The 21,943-nt window shown below is 48.7% G+C and overlaps 1 long non-coding RNA gene across 1 annotated transcript in view; it reads right to left on the reverse strand.

Annotated features, from left to right (window-relative positions):
* LOC132498752 (uncharacterized) overlaps nucleotides 1-21,943 on the reverse strand; it is an 84,866-nt gene that overhangs the window by 54,958 nt on the left and 7,965 nt on the right. Inside the window, exon 2 of the long non-coding RNA XR_009533796.1 lies at nucleotides 16,521-16,659. This is a non-coding gene — a long non-coding RNA (uncharacterized LOC132498752). The remainder of the gene's footprint in view (nucleotides 1-16,520; nucleotides 16,660-21,943) is intronic.

Raw genomic sequence — 21,943 nt, forward strand, 5'->3', positions numbered from 1 at the left:
CCCCTCTGCGAAGGTATCCAGAGGTGAGCAGAGGGGAGGAGGGGGTTATAAATGCACAGGATAATCCCGTCTGTATTTTCCACAGTTCGCGGCATTAAGGGTCTCTGACAAAATCCCACCGAGACGGTTTCTTTATTTCACACTCAGAGCCCGAGCAGCAGCCAGCCCCGCCCTCTGACTTCCCCTCCTGCGCTTCCTCTTCCCCTCCTGCTTCTCTTGGTTGAGCATCCAAATCCGAACTTTTGGTGCTATTCCCCCACCCTGCCACCACGAATGTCCCGTGAAGGTCCGCACGCTTTATCCCACTTAACCCAAACTGCTTCCTCCGAGGACCAGACCTTCGTAGACCAGCGTCTTTAAGGACCTTTAGAACTCATCTCGGGCAGAATTTTCTAGGCTCAGACTCGAGGCTCTGGGCTGAGATGAAAACAGGGGAAGCACTCGGGAGAGTTAAACAGCCAGGCTCAGGCCGGTGATCCTCAACTGAAAATTATCGTTAGCTCCATTATGGAGTTCTTCTTACTCTGTGCCAGGCAGGTAGTTTGCTTTACGTCCATGATCAGATTTAGCGGCACCTGCTGGCCTCCATCCTTCCCACACCCAAGCCCAAGTCCTGGTGCCACAGTGACACTCAGACTTCACTGTCTGGGGACACTCTGTCAGCAAAGAGGCCCTGTGGACCAGCATCGACATGCTGCTGGGGTAAACGGCCATAATTTTGACTGTGCTTTTAAAATGTTCTTCTTCCTGTTCTTTTCTTTCCCCTAATATGTCATTTCAAGACTTGAAAAACTCCACACAATTTTGTGTGACTTGTGATCACCCAGCCCCGACACACCCAAAGGCCCTTAGAGGCTTACGAGCCACGCTACCCGCTCAGAATTCGAGGGGATCCCAGGAGGTACCTTAAGGGATAACTTGAGAAATACAGGGTGGGACAGGTGAGACGGGAGTGATGTGACTCCAGGGTCCCAGCAGCCTCACTTTAACCTGCTTTATGGTAATATCTGTACAAGATTTCATCTAAGAAACGGTTCCCCTGCTTTGAAAAGTTTGCAGACTCTCTCTCCTACTACTAAGAAGACATCAGCTATTATTCTCCCTTAAGCCCCAAGAGAGTGCCAGGCACCTTTTAATCACAGAGGTGAGAGGTGTTTCATACCAACACGAGGAGGCCCTGTTACTAATCATTCAGTGAACTGTGAGTCACAGTGAAAATCCCCCTACTCTGAATGCAAAAGAACACGGGGATTTTACTTACACTACCAAGAGCATCCCCGGGCCTCGTGGGGCATTCCCATGAGAGCTGTGCGCCCTGAGCTCCTATTTATGTCACATCAGCCTTTGCCTACTAAACATCCGTCAAGAGATGCACATCCATGGTGGGAATCTTTAATATGTGGTGGCCACTGCTCAGCAATGCTTTGAATATACGAAGTTTGGTTTAGAACTTCACTGTCCAATATGGTAGCTACTGGCTATTTAAACGTAAACATACTGAAATTAAATAAAATTTAAAATTCAGATTGTCACACTAGCCACATTTCATGTGCTCAATTCCTCCATGTGACTAATGGCTGTTTTGCCAAACAGTGAAGATGGAAATGTTCTGTTGGAAAGTGCCAGAGTCACCCGACCTCATTCTTAATGATCCCTTTGGCCAACTGGGCCCCTTATCCATCCCTGAACTGGTAGCTCTCTCCAAAGATCCCCCCAGAAGTTTCCCTTTCCCATCCAGCCTAGCTCTAGGATTCCCGGAGCAGTGACTTTGGAAGTGGCCGAATTCATGTGTAAGTGAGCACAAATGAGTTTGTAAGTATGTTCTGAAGTTTGCCTTTAATCTCACTTCTGTATCTTGTTTGTTGTATGTCTGCCCTGTCTCCACTAGCAGAGGTAACAGATGGGGGTGGTTTTTCCTAAAATTTGCCTAATTACATAAAGACTCCTTGAGAAATCCTTAACTTTTACTTACTAAGATTCAGACCTGGATCTGAGATCTTCTACTGTTACGCGAGAAGTGTTTAATATAAACACACGTTAGAAACAGAATTTAAGAGCTGAAGGGATTTAGGAATCATCTTTTTTGACAGCATCACTTTTCACGAAGGAGAATATGAGACCCAGAGAGGTTCAGTGATGTGCCTGAGAGCCTACAGTGACTCAGCACACGCAGGGTCCCAGGTCCCCCGGTTCTCACCCCAGGGCTTCTCTCACAATTCAGCATTAAGGGATCTTCTCAGTGCTGGCTTCTGTAGGACCCGACAGCTCTTTGCTCCCCCTACATAGCAAGACAGCCCTCAGGTCTCACAGTAGGCCCCCTATTCCATGACCACTTTCTGAGTTGCTCTGAGTGTTTACTTATCTACAAGTTCAAGCATATTTAAAAAAAAAAAAAAAAAAAAAACTTCCCAAGAGGCAGTTTCCCTAAAAATGTCCCTTGGGCTTCCCGCTGCAGAAGTCACCCTAGCAGTAAAGAGAAACAGACTGAAGAGCCTCCTTGTAGGTATAGTTTCAGTATTACAGCCAAAGGGCAGAAGCACTCTCCACTAGAGCTTAACTTTCCATGCACATGTCTCACAAGGGCATGTATTTTTTATTTTGCATGTATTTTTTATTTTATCTCATATTGTCCTTGCAGTGGGAGCTCAGCTGTCACCTCTCAAGTGGGAATAAGACTTGAAAGATGTGGTCTGGCATAGAAAACAAACTTATGGTTACCAATGGGGATAGTGGGGTGGGGGGAGCAGGGGGGATAAATTAAGAGTTTGGGATTGACATGTACACACTACTATATATAAAATAGATAAACAACAAGCACCTGCTGTATAGCACAGGGAACCATATTCAATATTTTGTAATAACCTATAATGGAAAAGAATCTGAAAAAGAACATATATATATGTATATATGCACATACACACACATATATGTAAATATGTGCACACACACATATATATACACACACATATAACTGAATTACTTTGCTGTACACCTGAAACTAACACAACATTATAAATTAACTATCCTTCAATTTAAAAAAAAAGGTTATAAAAAATAAGATAAATTTTTTAAAAAAGGACCTGGTCTGGGAGCTTAGACATGGCTGTGATAATGAAGACTCCAGATCCTCTTTCTGTTTAGAAACAGAAGTCAGCAGACTATGGCCTGTAGGGCCAAACTGGGTTCACTATCTGTTTTTGTAAATAAAGTTTTATTGAAACATGGCAATAGTCCCTTATTTACATATGGTCTATGGCTGCTTTCAGGCTGCAATAGCAGAGTTGGGTAGTTGCAACAGAAACCAGATGGCCTAAAAGGCTAAAAAATATCTGTTCTCTGTCCCTTTACAGAAAAAGTTTGCCGAGCCGTGGTCCAGAGTCACAGAAGATAAACCACTTTCTAAATCCTGCTTGCTATTTACTTCCAAATGATGCTTATGAGGTGGGGAAAGGTCCAAATCCAGGAAAAATCTTCCAAACTAAAACCATTATTATAGCCAATTACAGCTGTTTCCTTTTAAAACCAATGTGCTTATTAATAAGGATTTGGGGGGTGAATATATTCAGGTGATTTTCTCTTTTTAATTTTCATGTTCTGATTTCCCCTCTATTTAGCCAGATGCATCCATATTGTCTACAGGATGATTGGGATTGTTACAAACAGAACTGCAAGGAGAAATTAATAGTTGATATTTTGCTTCTGAAATCCAAAATAAGGTTTTCCAGCAAGATGGTATTTTTGATAGCTAGGTTTTGTTGAGAATGAGGATTTTCTAAATTTCTTTATTTCCTTTTTGAATTATTATCATAGAGTCCCACATAAGGCAAGTCCCAACCAAACAGAAAAAGAAGACAAAGCCCACCTTTTCTGATCCTAGGTTATGTGGATTGTGGGAAGAAGGAAAGCAGAGGAAGAGAAAGCAGGTATTCTGACATGGGTGTCAATTTCCCCTCTCTGAGCCAAAATCATGGGTAAGAGCATGACTCTGAATCCAGATTGCCTGGGTTAAAATCTTGGTTCAACCCTGGGCAATTTAACCTCTTTGTGTTTCTGTTTCCTCATGTGTAAAACAGGGGTAATGGTATTACCTTCCTTGCAGAATTGTTATGAGAACAGAGTGAGTGAGTGTTGAAGAGCTTAGAATAGTGTTTGTTTACTTAGTGGCATTGTGCTGGAGGATGCAGGGGATGGATGTTACAGAAGATCTTGGAAGGAACACTGAGAAGAGGGTGGGCTCTATCTCTCACACCCATTTTGGGGTCTGGAAGGAGATCACCCTAAAGGCTGCCCCTGCACCAACCTGGAGCAGCCCCATCAAAGCAAATTCTTCACCAGAAGTGGGGCTGAGCTTGTCCTCCAGCGACTCAGGACCGAGAGCCGAGTGCCTGGTAGGAGGGTTTCCAGAGGAAATCGTCTTGGGGCGGGAGTGGGGGCGAGGAGACCACTGAGCTGGGACCACTGGGATGGGACCACTGGGAGGGCATCTGAGTCATAGCAGGTCTCAGATGGTCCAGTCACCACCAGAGCCCAGATGCGGCAGAGTCAGCAAGGGAGCCCACCACGTCCCTAAGAGCAAAGAGAGAAGGACCATGAGTTATCCTGACCAGAGCCATCAGCCACCAACGCCAGCAGGAGGCCCAGGAGCAGGCCCAGCCTCACCCCAGCAGTCACCAATCCAGGGGGCGCCTGGCCCCTGCCAACAACTCCAGAGTAGAAAGCAGCAGAGATGGACAGGCCACCACCCCTCTACCACCAAGCATTTGGAAACCACACCCCTCTCCTGTGGGGAAGAGGGGTGGAAACTGGAAAGACTGTGTATTCTATCCAAACTGTTTACTATTTAAATTAAATCCAAGTATGTTCAGACTTCCCTGGTGGCGAAGTGGTTAAGAATCCACCTGCCAATGTAGGGGACACGGGTTCGATCCCTGGTCTGGGAAGATCCCACATGCCGCAGAGCAGCTAAGCCTGTGCACCACAACTACTGAGCCTTGCTCTAGAGCCCACGAACCACAACAACTGAGCCCATGTGCTGCAACTACTGAAGCCCGTGCTCCACAACAAGAGAAGCCACTGCAACGAGAAGCCCATGCACAGCAACCAAGAGTAGCCCCCGCTCACAACTAGACAAAGCCCACACGCAGCAACAAAGACCCAACGCAGCCAAAAATAAAATAAATAAATAAATAAATAATTCTTTTAAAAAAAATCTAAGTATGTTTATTAGATTAGGTTGAAATATAGTCCTCATATCACGGTCCAGCCCTCCCTCTCACCACTTGTCCAGCAGGATGGGGACTTATAAACATATTAGATCATTCAGTAGAAATAAAGAAATTCCCCTTTTTATTGTTGCACATTTGAGGGTGGCGGGAGTACATTTGTGACTCTGCCACTCTCCCCCCACCTTCAAACTGGATTACACGCTTAATGTCGCCTCTCACGCCCACACATGCACAAGCTGGTGTCTAAAACCAGCTTCAGGAACAAGCCCGAGGAGTTTTTGGCTCTTAGGTAAACAAGAGAAAGAAAACCTTTCCCAAAAAAAGACTCATTCCTGGTAGCTTTATTTTAAAAGCAGGGAAAATGCAACTCCTTGCATAAACAGAATTTGAAAGCACAACATTTTTCTGCTCTCTTTCTAGCTGATCAAGGGAGAAAATGACAACCGACCTCTCAATAAAAATGTATTGTTCACTCACTTCGTAGAATAAGGCTTATGCTTTGGGTCTATTAGGTAAACTACAATTTTTTTTTTTTCAACTTTTAGGGACAGAGGGAACACAGGAAAGAGCAGAAATCCCTAAGCCTCAGTCTTGGGAATATGCTGGAGGCCACCCATCCTTGGTGACTGGAGACCCCACTCAGTTCCACCAGCGTGAAGTCAGACGGTGTCCTCTGGCTGTTTCTCAATTTCCAGGATAAATCCACAGGGTTTAGTAAAGCTCTAGCTCAAAGCAGACTGGGTGACCTCAGACGGCTCCTGTGGGGCAGGAGAGGCGTTGGGGCCACTGGGGTAAAAACAATGCTGTCACCACCAACCCAAAAGGCCACCTGTCAGCGTGCCACGTGCCACTGCCTGGAGTGTGCACACGTGGGCACACATACACACACACACACACACGTGTATGCACGTGTACACTCCCCAGGGGCCGAGGCCAGGACGGCATCCCACATCAGATGGGTGGATAGCAGGTCTGTCTCGCCAGCCGGGAGCTCTCTCCCACCCAGAGAAAACAGCAGAGACCAGACAGCAGAGCCTGGGCAGCCCACGCAGTCTGACCAACACTGGCCTGTGAAGGCAGCAGGATGGAACCAGAAAGCGGAATCATCGACCTTCAAGTAAGTTCTCTGTGGGAGAAAGGGGAGTGGAGACGGGGAGAAGAGGTGAAGTCGGGGAGGAAGGGTGAATGTCTTGGTCACTTGATATTCTCCCCTTGCACCTATTCCCTTTGTCTCTGCTTCCCTGCCTGGTTCTCTGCTTGCTCTGAAATATGTGAGAAATGTACTGTTTAAATCCCTCTTGGCCTCTGCTTCCTCCTGTCAAAGAGTTAATTATGTTGGTATTACCAGAAACCCATTTCACATTCCAAACGGCGCTTTTTCCCAAACCCCAGGACTTATTTGAGGGCTGCCAGGCAGTTCTCCAGAGAGGGGGAAAGACAAGAGTTTGGGGTTAGGGAGGAGGCAGCTGGCCAGCTCTGCACTTCACAGGTTGGAAAGAACTGGAGCCATTCCCCAAACCTCCCCATAGGACAGGGCGTCTCATTTGAACCGGGCAAGGGAAGGACACCAGGGTAACTGACCAGGAGGAAGCAGAGATCTGTGCTCCCCTCCCTGGGACAGGTGTGGCGGCACCCGAAGGTCCAGTCCAGCATCGCAGGAGGCAGAGGAGGCTTCTGGTGGGAAGGGGTCAGGTCGCTGGGATCAGTACTTTCTGACTCTGTCTACTGAACAGGGTCGACCCTCCTAATTTAGAGGCCACAGGGGCTGATGAGAAACTTTCAGAGTTGAACAGTTGAAGGACAGAGAAGGACTCTGGAGGTCAAGGGTTTTTGATCACAGAAGCTGTTCTTCAAGCACAATCCTAAGCAGCACCCCATACATGCTTCAGATCAAAGGGGAGCTGCTGGGCATGTGGGGCAGGGTGGTGGGAGCCTCCGCCTCGGCCCCTCCACCCCTGGGACAAAACCAGGGAGGTTCTAGGATTGCTTGGAGACCTGTGTCCAAACCATTGATGCAGTATGACCACATCTCAGTGTGGCTTTCCTTGTCATCCAGCCCCAAACGTGGTCCCACCTCGTTTGCTGGTCCCTCCACCTGGGACGCTCTTTTGCTTGCCTGGTCTCCTCTAACACATTCAGGTCTTGGCTGGAAGGCCACTGCCTCGGGGAGACCTTCCCTGCCCCCTCTCAGAGGAAACCTCCTCCCAGTTTGTCCCTATCCGTCACTATCTGCAGTTATGCTATTTGTTTCTTGCTTACTTATTCAACCTCATCACTCTCATTAGGACATAAACTCCATGAGAGCAGGGCCTCCTCTGTTTATTTATTGCTGGATCCCCAGTGTCCAGGGATGCACTTGGTACACAGCAGTTGCTCAGAAAATATCTGTTCAATGAAGGAGTTAAGGAAACCATGAGGGGGTCAACTATAAGGTCGTCAGTTCAGGACTCCAACACAATTTTCTGACCAGGGGTGTTTTCTCTTTTTACTTCGTCTGGTTCTTGCTTCCACTGGATCCTGAGTACCTAAGCAAACAGTATTGTTCATTTTCAGTCTCTGAAGAACAAGTTTCTTACGTGCGGATGGGTTAAACAATCCTAAGTTACAGGCTAAGGACTCTGCACTTGAAAGAAAGGTTCAGAAAGAAAGAGATCGGTAGGACTGCGGAGGAAGGACCAGCCAGACCTTGAAAAACATCTCTACCTCTGGCAGGTAGCTGCCGTGAGGGTGCCCTTCTCTTCTTCACTAGAAGGAGAGTTATTCTCTCTCTCTTAATATACTTTTTTTAAAAATTTATCTTTATTATTTATTTATTTATTTTTGGTCTTCGTTACTGCACGTGGGCTTTTTCTCTAGTTGCGGCGAGCAGGGGCTACTCCTTGTTGCGGTGCATGGGCTTCTCATTGCGGTGGCTTCTCTTCTTGTGGAGCACGGGCTCTAGGTGCGTGGACTTCAGTAGTTGTGGCACGCAGGCTCAGCAGTTGTGGTTTGTGGGCTCTAGAGCACAGGCTCAGTAGTTGTGGCACGTGGGCTTAGATGTTCCGCGGCATTTGGGATCTTCCCGGACCAGGGCTCGAACCCGTGTCCCCTGCATTGGCAGGCGGATTCTTAACCACTGCGCCACCAGGGAAGTCCCTAATATACTCTTTTATTCTGGAATCTTACTCACACCTCCCTTAGGTCATTTGTTTACTTGGTCAGAAGGTTATCCATTAGTTTCCACAACTTCCCGACTAGCTCTCTGGATCACATTAAGTCTTGGATCCTTTTGGGGAAACTGCACTCATCTGAGAAGGTGAGCTTCGGTTAAGGACAGGTGGAGGTGTCTGTCACCTCGTGGCACGATTTCACCCTCTCCTCACATGGCAGCTGCCACGTGAAATCCAGAGGAGAGCCATGTATAAAGACCCTGGGATATTACTGACTGAATAAATAGTTCCTGCTCTGTTTGGGGGATGGTTTCCCACGGGTGGTAAAGCTCTATTACTGTAACTCAGCATTTTATCCATTCATTCAACTCGTGTCCTCTGATCAATGGATGACAATATACTTCACTCCACGCTTGCTAGGTATGGAAAAGTTATCTTATTTCTTGAGGTCAATATAGTGGGTTGAATTTCTGTATGAGCTAAATAATGTTGCTCTGTTCTATAACCCCAAGACTAATTCTTAAACTTGTAAATGTGTTATTTATTCCAAGAATGACAGCTAGAATGTGAACGATTTACTGTTGTCCATCCTGGTCACCCCAGTCCAAACAACGAGAGCACAGTATTTAAACCAGGCAACTTTCTTTACCATGTAAATATTGTTCTCCCCTTTATAATCCTGACCTTAGAGACTTCACTTACGTTAAGTACCTGGGTTAAATCTTATTGCTCAGTACCCCATCACCAAAACAAACCAAACCAAAGGAAGAAAAATATTTACTGTGCTTCAGCACTCCAAGCACCAAAGAAACCATGATACCTGACCTTAGAAAGCTTATAATTAAGTGAAGGAAATATACACAATTAACTATAATATACTGTTTAGTTAAAACAGTGTTTCCCAAAGATGTAGTATAATTACCACCGATGGGTAGAAAAGGTTCTACCAATGGCTGACAATTTTTTTGAAAAGATTTTTTTTTTAAGATTTTAATTTAGTTTATTTTTGGCTGCATTGGGTCTTCGTTGCTGCACGTGGGCTTTCTCTAGTTGCGGCGAGCGGGGACTACTCTTTGTTGTGGTGTGCGGGCTTCTCCTTGTAGTGGTTTCTCTTGTTGTGGAGCACGGGCTCTAGGCATGTGGGCTTCAGTAGTTGTGGCACGCGGGGTCAGTGGTTGTGGCACGTGGGGTCAGTAGTTGTGGCACGCTGGCTTAGTTGTTCCGCGGCATGTGGGATCTTCCTGGACGAGGGATCGAACCCATGTCCCCTGCATTGGCAGGCGGATTCTTATCTACTGTGCCACCAGGGAAGTCCCTGACAATTTTTTATTGTCACGGTTATCGTTATAGTTTTAGTGTGTATTACAAAAAGTGTAAGTAATCCATTAAACCTGTGATTTCAAAACTTTTACTGCTTAGGATGACACTAAAGTAAGTGGCATGATACACTTTAACACCTTAGGCAGCCCTTGCGACTCTCGTGGTCACACCCTGAATGGTTGAACAACTGTATGTCTTACCTGTTCAGAAGTGTGATGGTTCAGATGATATGAATCACAGGTGTGTGTGTGTCTGCGCGTACTGCTGGTTTCTTTTCACTAAAACACTGAAATCTCGAACGAGGTACAGCTGAAGTTTGGGAAACTCCCATCTAAAAAGCATTAATTTAAGCTTCTGCAATCAACACTGCAGGTACTTTCCCAGGTCAGGACCTGTGAGCCTGGGATGGCTGTAGTGGGACAGTTCCAAGTGAAAAAGAGTGACACATTCCTCAAAGCAGGCTGCCTCTACCCGGGGAACGACGGGACCCGCCCCTCTCCCAGGCTCTGGACTTGACTTGTTTTCCATCTTTCCCCAGCTCCCAGAGTCTGGATGGATGAAGGGGTGAGGACAATCCCTTTCTTCCCCTTCAACCAGAGTTGCACACCGACCCGGAGTGCGGAGTCCAAGCTGCCCTCCGTACTCCTTCCCAAACTGAGCTCTTCTCCTGTTTGCAGATTCCCCTAAATAGATTCAGCCCTCCGCCCCCTTTTTTCCACCTGTGCTGCATGTGGAAGCAGGCAGGAAGATGGTCGGAAATGGTCTCCTAGTAGAGTAACTCAGACTCGTACATACCAAATGCAAATGCAGTGTGGAAGGGGTGAAGTACAGCAAGAGACGGATAGAATGCAATGGGAGTGGAGAAAAAACTACTCATGAATAGGAGGCTGTAGACAAAGCGCTCGGGAAATATTTTCAAATGGAAGTCCAGAAAACAACTTGTTAGTACGTATCAAGAGACTTAAAAATGACCCAGTAACCCCATTTCTAGAATCAGCCTAATGATCAGACACATGTTCAGAGGTGTGAGGATGTTCACTGAAATATTATTCGTAACAAAAATGGAGTGTCCAACATTGAAGGAATGGTTAAGTAAATTTTGGTACATCTGTGAATGATATCATGGAATATTTTTTTTCAATATTTGGGAAGACTATTTAAAGGAATACCAAAATTCTAATTATATCTTAATTCAAAAAAGTAATATATACAGAATGTTTATACAGAAGTATATAAACATTTATCCCAATTTCCTTTAAAAATCATATAGAGTAAATACGTGCAGGAAAACTATTCACAAGACACGCCAAAATGTTAATACTGGTTATTTCTGGATTATAAATACTTATTTTCTTCTCTTACTTTTATTATATTTTTACTTTTTATTTCCTCTACATGTTTTCTACCAACCCGTATATTATATTTAGAAGAGAAAAAAACCTTCAGTTTAAAAAAGAAAATCAAAGAAGCAGATGTGCCTATACGCAAATGAGAAGGTTTGTGACCATGAGCCACAGCGGATATATACACACATATGTATTAATTCCCCATCTCTGATTACCACAGAAATAAACAGCTGACTAATCTTTTATGTAAGGAGGCTTCTCCTTTTAAGTGGTTGTCCCACTTTTTTAAAGTTTTACGTAGTATCGCAACTCTTGTTTTTCACATCTGAGAGTGCTCCAAGAACAGATTTCAGAAATGTAAAATCCAGGGACAGGCCTGCAGACCACTGAGCCCCTTCAGAGGGATACTATCAGACATGGAGAGTGGGGGGCTGCATACCTGAGTTACATTCTATACCTGACGATTCTAATAACATGTCCAGCTACCACCCACAGAAAAATGTAAAAATCACTTGTATTAAATAGAAAGATACAGAGGTGATAGCTAGACAGACAGACTGATGACAGAAAGATCTGGGATGCCTTCTTGGAGGAGGTGGTCACTGGGTGAACTCTGAAGCACAAACAGGACCCTGAGCAGCAGAGGACATTCTAGTGTTGAGGACAGTGTGAACAAAGGCAGAAAATCATGGGGCATATTTGGGGAAGGATGAGCAACCCAGTTCGTCTAGACTACATGGTAAATGGAGGAGAGACAGCGAGAAATATGATTATAGAGGTAGGTTGGAACCAGATCATGATGGACCCTGAAGGCTGTGTCACCATCCTCTGGGATGAAGTGACCAATGACTCTGGTGATGGATGCTCTGTGCTTTGCAGAATGACCTGGGATCTCAGATGGAGGTCCTGGAAAGAGGTGGGAAAGGAATGAAAAACGTGGCTGTGTCTCCCAAGACCTAACCCCCTCCCAGAGCTGGGCTTAGAAATGGGACCTGGAGGGGCAGACCTAGCAGACCGAAGGCCTTCAGACGATAATTGAGGTCCAGAGATGTGTGATGTTTAATTGGGCCTTAGAATCCTCACACCTGTCCAAATCAGCCACCACACTGGGCCGCGTATCTAGACAGCAGACAAACTCCTCAGTAAATACCCACATACAAGGGTGAGTTAACAGATACAGTGTTTACTGAGGAGTTTGCCAGGCAATTTGCCAGGCACAGTGAAAGGGTCTTTCGAATACTAGAAGCAAATAAACCTCCCACCCACCCCACGGCCACGACTCCACGTTTAACGGAGGAGAAACTGAAATTCAGGGAAGCCACACGCAGCACCAGGGCAGGAGAGTGACAGGGCAGGACTCAAATCTAGGTTTTCTTTTTGCTCTGCTCTGGCTCAGTGGTTTTCAGATGTGGTCCTGGTGCAGCTGCTTCCCGTCCCTTGGGAGCTAGTTAGAAATGCAAATTCTCAGTCCCTGCTCCAAATCTGCAGGAGCAGAAACCCTGGGCACCGGGCCCAGCAATCTGTATCTTAACGTGTCCCTTGGTAATTGTGATGCACATAAAGTTTCAGAACCACTGCTGAGACATGGCTGATCGATGCTGGGACAGCGGGCAGTATGGAGGCCCCAAGACTGGCCCCGTTTCTCCCAGGTAATGCTAGATCGATAAGCCAAGGGGTCACACTGGCACCAGACCTAGAGGAACGCAGCCCACCCAGGGTCAGGCAGGGAGGGTGGCAAAGCAAGGGCCCAGGCTGGAGCAGGTGCCAGGGAGGCAGGGCTGCCACTTTCTGAGAGCACCAAGGCTCTGAGCCTCACAAGCCCGAACTTCTCGTTTTGATGCAGGCACCCCACACTGTCACTGCTGCTACCTGCCTGCCACCTACTTGTGGGGATTTACACCCACTCTGATGAGAGATGGTTTGGGGTTACTGCAGCCTGGGAAACAGGTGTTTTAGACAGGCCCACCCCACTAGGGAGATGAAGCAGGATGAAGGGCACCGGTGAAGATGGATGTCTCTCCCCCGTCACCCAGCCCTGCATCTACGCGAGGAGGGCAACTCCGGGCAAAAGAGTGGGACTTTCCTACAGGGTACCCCGCACGGCCGCCCGGGTCGGGGGTGCTCGCTTTCTCTTGGGGTGGAGGAAAAAAGGCACAGGGCCTTGGGGACAGGAGGAGGGAGGGCAGGAGCAGTTCTCAAACACCAGCCAGGTGGGGTCATGCAATCCGGCGCGTCACTACAAAAGGGCTGCGGTGTCCTGGACGGCCAGCCTCGGAGCTGGGAGCTCGCCAGGCCCCAGCCAGGAAAATGGGAAACCCCTGGGCCTCTCCGAGGTGACCTCCCTGCTTCCACGGCCCCCATCCAGGAACTGGGGTAGTTCACCCCCGGGTGCGAGGCTCAGGCTTCGGTCTTTGTTTTGTGTGCTTGCCTCGTGCCAGGGGAACACGTTTTCAGTCCTAATCTGTACGCAGCCAGGCTGCTCTCCTTCACGCAGCCGGGACCTTTCCCCTTCAGCTGCAGTTTCCTAGAAATGCGGCGGCCCAGTCTTACGATTCAAACGGCACTCAGTCCCTCTGGATAGCAGGGCAGGGCGGGGCTGGCAGTGATGGACCTTGAGCGCCACGCCCTGTCTCTGCCTCGGCCTTCCTGGTTTTCCCAGCAACCTACGTGATTTAATGCCCATCCACATCCCCTGCTGTGAGCGGCCTTCGGGAGGGGGAGGGGTGGGGGGGAGAAACAGGAGAGCTTTTGCCAAACCCGGCATCGCTCTGGTTACCATAGCAGCCTCTGTGAGCCGGACAGACAGCCAGGGCCCTCCCGGCCCCAGGCGGCTTCCAGGCTGCCACGCTCAAGGAGCAGAAGCTGCAGGCTCTGGGTGAAAGCTGAGATCTCTCGTCTCCAGCAGCCTAGCGGGTGTTCAGGAAGCGGGAAGAGGAGGCGGGGGGAAGGAGGAGAGCAAGGGGTAGACAAGCTTCTGTTCAGTGCAGCATCCACTGGTGTCCCCAGACCCCAAGAGTTCAGGATCGCCTGCACTGTCCCGACATGCATTTCCCAGTAACAGCAGCCCGTAGGGGACTGTCACTGTGCAAGACGGCGGGGGGGGGGGGGCGGGGGCGGCGGGGATGAAGACACAGACCTACTAGAGAATAGACTTGAGGATATGGGGAGGGGGAAGGGTAAGCTGGGACGAAGTGAGAGAGTGGCACGGACATATATACACTACCAAACGTAAGGTAGATAGGTAGTGGGAAGCAGCTGCACAGCACAGGGAGATCAGCTCGGTGCTCTGTGACCACCTAGAGGGGTGGGATAGGGAGGGTGGGAGGGAGACGCAAGAGGGAAGAGATATGGGAACACATGTATATGTATAACTGATTCACTTTGTTATAAAGCAGAAACTAACACACCATTGTAAAGCAATTATACTCCAATAAAGATGATAAAAAAAAAGACGGCGGGACAGAGAGGCTGAGGGACAGAGACAGGGACAGAGGGAGCGCTGTTATTTTGTTTTCCATTCTCCATGGGACCTGCAGTATTTTTTCCTCCTCCCATAAGATGTCAGCGTCCTCCCCCACCACCCTGATGTGACCTACTTATCTACACCCTTTAAAGGGAGGGACCCTGGAAGGCATCCCAGTCCAGGGCAGTTCTCAGTTTCAAAGAGACGAGCTCTTTAATAAGGGAAATCCAGAAGCTGTAAAATCGGGGGGCAAGATGGTAGGGAGGTCAGGCAAGGCTGGGAAGAAGGGGGATAGAGGTGGGTGGCACTAGAGGACAGTGCTCAGCGGTGGCCGCTGGCCATCAGGCCCGAGTCATGCCATGACTAAGGGGAAGAGGTATGGGGCGCAGAAGGAGTGGCGGAGCAGCAGATACCGACTGCTGGAGAGAGCGCACAACACAGGGAAAACCGAACAAAATGCCAGTTCATGCAGCTTCCCCACTGTCTGCCCCTAGTCCACCGAGCTGAGGTATCTCATCTCTGAGCCCCTGTTTCCTCATCTGCAAAATGGGGATAAGAATTTCTACCTCAGAAGACTGATGAAAAAATTAAGTTATTTACCCCACCCTCTGTTCCCTCCTAAAGAAAACTCGATTAGGTCTCAACAATGGCACCCACAGGATAAAAGCCACTACTTCTAAGCACTACCTATTCTGCAGGAGACGCTGTCAACGTAGTTTATCTCACGTAATTCTGCGAGGAATGTAATATGCCCGAAAAGGAATCCAAGGCTCAGAGGAGTTAAATCATTTATGCAAAGTCACGCAGCTAAGAGCAGGGCTGAGGTTCACATTCATGGCTGTCCACTCAAGGCATGTGCTCTTAAACACCTCCCCTGGACTGTAGCATCACTGGCCTTAATGAGAAAGGATTTGGCAAAACCTGTGTCCCCAAATCTTAAGTAAATTTAGAATGCTGAGTCAGATTGGGGCTGGAGGAATCAAAAAATAACTGGGCTGTATAATGCTATCGTTTTGTCCTCTTGGCACTCAGCAGAAGCTGTCCTGCAGTCTGGAGGCCGTAAACGGCTATCTGGTCTCGAGCTGCTGGGCCTCCAGCCTGGCCCCGCTCCAAGCCATTCTCCTCACTGTAGCCACAGAGAACATTTTCCTGCTCCCAGGAGTGGTTCCCAGTTGCCCTCAGGATTACATCCAGACCCAGTGTGGCCAGGGTCTCTCCTATCCTTAGTAGACCTTAGGCCTAGTAGGCAGGCCCTACCCCATTTTTTATAAAATGTACTAAAATACACCCATATCATTCACTAAATATGAATTTTTTCATGTACAAAAATTTGAAAGGACTTTTAATAATTTGAACGTTGAAAATGATTCATTTAAACATTCAGTTTTCATATGTAGGTGCCAATGCATTTTTTTTCAGGCCTCAAATATTTGGGGCCTTTGGAAAGCTTATAAGCATTATGCACATGGTGCCCTAATGGGTCAAACAGCCCTCTGGGTAGCCCGGGGCCACCTTCCCTGCGTCCCTGTTGTAAATATTGTTTACTCTGCCTAGAATTCTGTTTCTCCTTCTACAGCTCTAAGTACTCACGCCATTCTCCCCTCCCTCATTGCCTTGCAGTTTATTTATTTTGACCTACGGTCACAGATACTTAACCTCTCAGTTTCCTTGTGTGTAAAATATGTTTTAATAAAACAGGAATAATGGCGATACCTACCTCATAGGATACATTTTAAGAGGATAAGTTAATACATGAAGTATGATTCATGAACCATCACCTGGAAGCTTGTTAGAAATGCAGAATCTCAGCCCCGCCCCCGAGATGGACGGAATCAGAACAAGATCCCCCTGTGATTCAAAGGCACATTTAAGTGTGAGAAGCACTGCACTAAAGCACTTATGAAAATGCCTGTTACTTAATAAACACTCAATAAATGACAGCCGTGTTGATTACTATTGTCATGACTATTAAAGGTCAAACTTTCATAGTTGTCTCCAGTTTCCCCTCTTGACTTACTTTTAACTTCCGAACTCTAGTTCAGTGGTTTTCAAACGGAGTTCCTGGGGAACACTGGCATCCTGGGCGCACCCCAGCTAAATGCTGAGGTTACAGTCGAGACGTGTTTGTTTCCTGCACTCAGGTAGCCTCCCTCCATCTGCAGGAGACAGAAGGAAAGAGGTGATTGCAGTAGGTGGCGTGACACCGGCTACCAAGAAAAGGATGCAGAGGTGCTTCAGTGGCGGCTGACCCCGGCTTGCTGGGTCAAGGAAAGTGCTATTTAAATCTAAGAGCTGAAAGACGAGCTGGTAACTCAGGATTCACCCCCAAAGTGTGGTTCCTATTTAAACGGTGGACTGACTGCTCCCACAGTGTGAGAGGGGCTGGAAAGGGCTTAAACCTTGCTCTAGGGAGCAAAGATCTACTACGTAGGTCTAGATCGACTGGCCTTGCTGTTTGCTCCCCCAGGCAGACAAGGGAGCCATGGGGATTTAAGTCTGGACCCTACGTGGTGTCCTGGTACGAAGCCCAGTCACTTAAAAGAAATTTTGGCTACGTTGCCAACTGACCCTCAGTAGTTGTAGAACTGTTACGCTGGGCACCTTGGTTTCCTCATTTGCAGGACGAAAATGATATGCCCCTACAGGGTTCCTCTAAGAATTAAGTGAAAGGCAGGAGGTCCAGTCCTAGGAACACAGCAGGGCAGAGGCAACGGTTCCCGGGTTCTGGGCTGTGCAGCAGCATCTGGACCCGCGTGGGCTGGACCTCTGACGCTGCAAGCATTTCTTCCGATATGTACTTGCAAAGACCACCCCCCAGCCCGGGCTGTGGGGCTGAGCGGCCGAAACAGCCAGTCAGCGAGCAAGATGCGGGGCGGTCAGCTGGGGTGAGCCGGGGTCGTGAGTGGCTGGTTCTGGAGCGAAGGGAAGGCGCGCTGTTTCCCGGGCCGGGGCAGCCCCTAACGGATGCTCTGAGGGCCCCAGAACAGACCTGGCCCAGCGCAGCCGCTGGCAAGGGCCCCATGGAAACGAGAACACTCTACAAACGAGAACACTCCTTACACGGAGGTTACCACGTCCTCTACAGGGCGTCCACTGCATCTGGCCTTTCCCGCCCGACGCGCCACGAGAGGCCAGCCGGCGCAGGGCCAGGAGGCCGCGCGCCGGTCCGCCGCCGATTGGCTGCGAGGAGGCCGGGCAGATGCCAATTGGCTGCGAGGAGGCCGGGCCGTCGCCGATTGGTTGAGAGGAAGCCGGGACACCGCCGATTGGCTGCGAGGGGACCCGTTGGACCACTCCGCGGGCCCGGCCCAGCGAAAGCGAGGTCAGCTGACTGGGTTGAGCCCGTGGAGAAGAAGCCGAGGTCTGGCGCTGGGCGGGTGGTGGGTTTGGCCTTGAGCTTTTGTTACGTGGCTGTATTGCTTCCTTCCGCGGCAGAAGGCCGAGGCCAGCCCTCGCTCTTTTCTGAAGCAAAACACCCCCTCCCCACCCCGCGGCTCCGGCCCGAGGGCAGAGGGGCCTCTTCCCGCCGCGCCTCGCGGGGCGGACGCGCTGACCGTGGGCGGGGCCGACGGGGCTATTTCGGTTCCTTCTCTGCCCCGAGTCTTTGGCTTCCTGCTGAGTTTCCCTGCGATTCCCTTAGGCCATTAGTGACCACAGACAACCACTTTCCGAGCACTTACTTTACGTCAAGCAGGCCCTTTGCGTATTTCTTTGCCTGACTTTTCAGGGCAACAGTGCGGCTATCATTAACCCCCATTTACAAAAGAGAAAACATGCAGTTCAGAGAACTTAATTTGCTGAATGTCACAGTTAAGAAGTGGTTCAGTTGGGATTCACCTCCTTGCTGTCTGAGTGCAGCGCTGTGCACGTTACCCCTGGCTGCCCTCCCTCCGGGTGAGGCCATGCCAGGACCATGCTGAAGAATTGTTGTGGTCAGCCCCATTCTGCCCTGGAGTCACATTTGGGGGGCCAGGCTAGGAAATAACCCAGCTCCAGGGAATTGTTAGAAAAGATTTCCCCTAGAGCCTGTTTCTTTAGCACAGGGATCTAAATCAAAGCTTGTGATCTGGAATTCTTTCCTGGCTTCTGTGAGAAGCACCCAGGCTTGGGGCACATTCCGCCTCCCCTCCTCATGCCCCTTCCCGCCCCTTGACCCTGCAGAGAAAGAACAAGGCACCGCATTTGTCCAAAGCCTCTCCAATGGGAACTCATCTGCAAATCAGGCATAAACATCATGAACCTAGAGAAGGGGAAAGTAAGGCACAGGGCGCTTCTGGGCAGTCCCCCTCCAGTGGGCAGAGTGCTTGAGAAGGACAAGTCTCCCAGGTCCTCTCCCACTTGTCCGTTGTGGGCAGAGTGCTTGAGAAGGACAAGTCTCCCAGGTCCTCTCCCACTTGTCCCCACGGAGTAAACACATCTCACACCCCCAGGAAAACCTCTTCTCAGTGAGAGGGCAGGACTGTGTGAGAAAGTATAAGTGACAGCTTTGAAAATCAGACACATTGTACACGTGGAAGACAGGGTTTTTGTTTTGATGAGACATCAGTAAGGCCATGGCTGGGTTTTTTTGGTTTTTGTTTTTGTTTTGCGGTATGCGGGCCTCTCACTGTTGTGGCCTCTCCCATTGTGCTCCGGACGCGCAGGCTCAGCGGCCATGGCTTACGGGCCCAGCCGCTCCGCGGCATGTGGGATCTTCCCGGACCGGGGCACGAACCCGCGTCCCCTGCATCGGCAGGCGGACTCTCAACCACTGCGCCACCAGGGAAGCCCCCCTAGTTAACCTTTTTTAAAGCTTCTGTTTCCACATTTGTAAAATACGGACTTCGGATAAGATGGTCCCTAAGCTGCCCCCAATTTGGAAACTCCTGATTCTGCAGCGTCCAGATATTTTCATTAAATGACGCTCACCTCCTCCATCTCAACAACGTGTTAATCATCTGACTAACTGTTCAGCTTCCCTGCTTTATGAGATCATCCGTGCCGGTTCCAAGTGCATCTGGCTGCCACAGAGCAAACATTCCATGCGTGAGCTGGGGGTACATGTTGTTGGGATGCTAGGTCTGGCAAACTTGAGGCATGCTGGTTTAACCTGAAACAGCACGAATCACAATGCAGTCCCCAATAGGCTACTGGGGGCCTGGGCCTGGGGTAGAGCCTCCCGATTCATTTTCAGGTAGCATCGGTTGTCATGCCTTGGAGGCACCAAGAGCCTTCGCCTACCTACGATCCTCAAACAGTTATCAGGCCTACCCTACCTTCCGTCAGGTGGGGGCCATTACACCCCTAACCATCAGCCTTGTCTGCTAAGTCGAGGTTCTACTTAATAGGATCCACAGTTGGGACTAAAATCGTCCTCAGGAGGCACTTGCCAGATAATCTATGTATATCCCATGACTACACACAATCACAGCAAATGGTCATGATCCCTCAGTAGCAACCCACACAGTTTCCAGAAGGCATCAGAAGCTCCTTATAGGTACCTCAAGCCTTCAAATCCACAGATAAAGCCATAGGTTAGGGTGGGACACAGGATTCTTTTTTCTTTTTAGTTAATTGTCACACCACGTTCTGAGTGCCATCACTGAGGGAAGGAAGAGAAGGGGTGGGAAAGGGCACAGTTTTCAACACCTTCAGCACAGTGGTTAAGAAAACAGGCTTTGGAGCTAGACTGCTTGGGCTTGAATCCTGGGTCTTCAATTTTCTTGCTGTGCTAACCAAAGGCAAATTACGTAACCTCTCTGTGCCTCAGTTGCTTACAGGACTATTATGAGGGTGAAACGTATTAATTGATGTAAAGCACCAAAAGCAATGCCTGCCCCATATAAGTGCTCTGTGAGTGTGACTGTTCTCATGGCGAGTCTGTGCTAACTGCCTTCCACGTATTATTTATTTAACATTATCAACAATTCCTTCTGAAAAGGAAAATACAGGAAGTTACTGAGTTCTACACTAGTTATAACAATGTCTGTGACTGGGGGGATATATAAGAAAGGAAGTAAACATATTTGGACCAAGGCCTTGTTTCTTCTATTAGTCCTTTCTATGTAAAGGGTTTCATACTATGCCTGATTATGCTTTTTTGACGCAGTAATATGAATTGGAAATCTTTCCATGTCAGAACATGTAGATCCACCTCGTTCTTTTTAACTGCTGTGCAGTATTACATAATATGGATATAAATAGACTCTTTACCCATTCCCATATATTTCTTGTGCACCTAATGTTTTCTGTGTCCATGTAGGATGTGGAAGGGAGCACAGGTGGCAAAGAAGCATAGAGCCTGTTCCCCAAGAGGCTTGTAATTTTGTGGGGGGATTCAGGACTTAGATTAAATAATCAGAGATAAGTACAAGTACAAGACAGTATGTAATAAAGTATCAAATTGAATTTGTGTCCATGCTAGTGATTTAACAGGAATAACCACAGATTGTAACAGTGGAGCTGAGGGCCTGCCTCCTGGAAGCCCTGGCTGGGATAGAGAGGAAATTTACCCATTAATTCTTCCAGCCTCATTGAAAAATTACTCAAGACAGGAAGCTCCAGCCTGCACTCACTTAACAACAGTGCGACACAGCAGCACTGGTGTCCCAGCTGGAGGTGAAATGCTGCAGGCCTGGTGTCTCCTGCAGCTGCCTAGGGGTGGGCAGCCCCTTCCTGCTAACGCGCTGCAGGGGCTCGTCCTCCCCTCCACCTACTGACGAGGGCTCGTGCCACTCTCCCTGAATCCCAGGCGGTGCCGAGCCCTCCAGGCGCAGCAACTCTGTTCCACGAGCCAGAACGAGCTCCCTTCTCTGAGGTCCTCAGTCCTCCGTTTGGTTCTGCTTCCTTGGGAAGAATTTGCTGGGTCGTGAGAGCAGTTGCCCCATAGGCCCGGCTGGGGACATTCTGTGCGTAGGTCCTCAGAAGCATTTGCTGAGGCTGTCTTTCTTTTACCCCAGCCCTGAGCACGAGTCACTACCTAAATCAGTAACACTTGGCTGCCTCAGAGAATTAGGTGGTGTCAAAGCCCACACTTGACATTCCTTCCGCGAGGCCCTACCCAGCGACATTTTCATACCTTAGTGGGAGTAAACCTTTCAGCCTCATCCTTGACCACTTATGCTTCCACACATGCCTCTGTATGGACAAAGTCAACAGTCAATGAACAGAAAAATATTTACTAGGTACTTCCTATGGCTTTAACTTCATACAAAGCATGGGGTTAGGGATTTGGGGGGAGGGAGGGTTATAGGAAAAGAGAGACAGGGTCCTGCCTTAGGGGCTTAATACCTTGATACACAGAGGAACGCAACACAGTAGGTCCCCAAGTGGTCACAGCTGGTGGCGTGGGAGAGCAGAGAAGCAACGTGGAAGGGAGCGGAGGGCCCCTACCAAGACGCTCTTGACAGGAGCGTCTATTCTCACCTCCCAAAGAATCCACGTCAGCATCTCTGGGGAGTG

This window comes from Mesoplodon densirostris, chromosome 11 (genome assembly GCF_025265405.1).
Source record: "Mesoplodon densirostris isolate mMesDen1 chromosome 11, mMesDen1 primary haplotype, whole genome shotgun sequence".
Taxonomy (NCBI): Eukaryota; Metazoa; Chordata; class Mammalia; order Artiodactyla; family Ziphiidae; genus Mesoplodon; species Mesoplodon densirostris.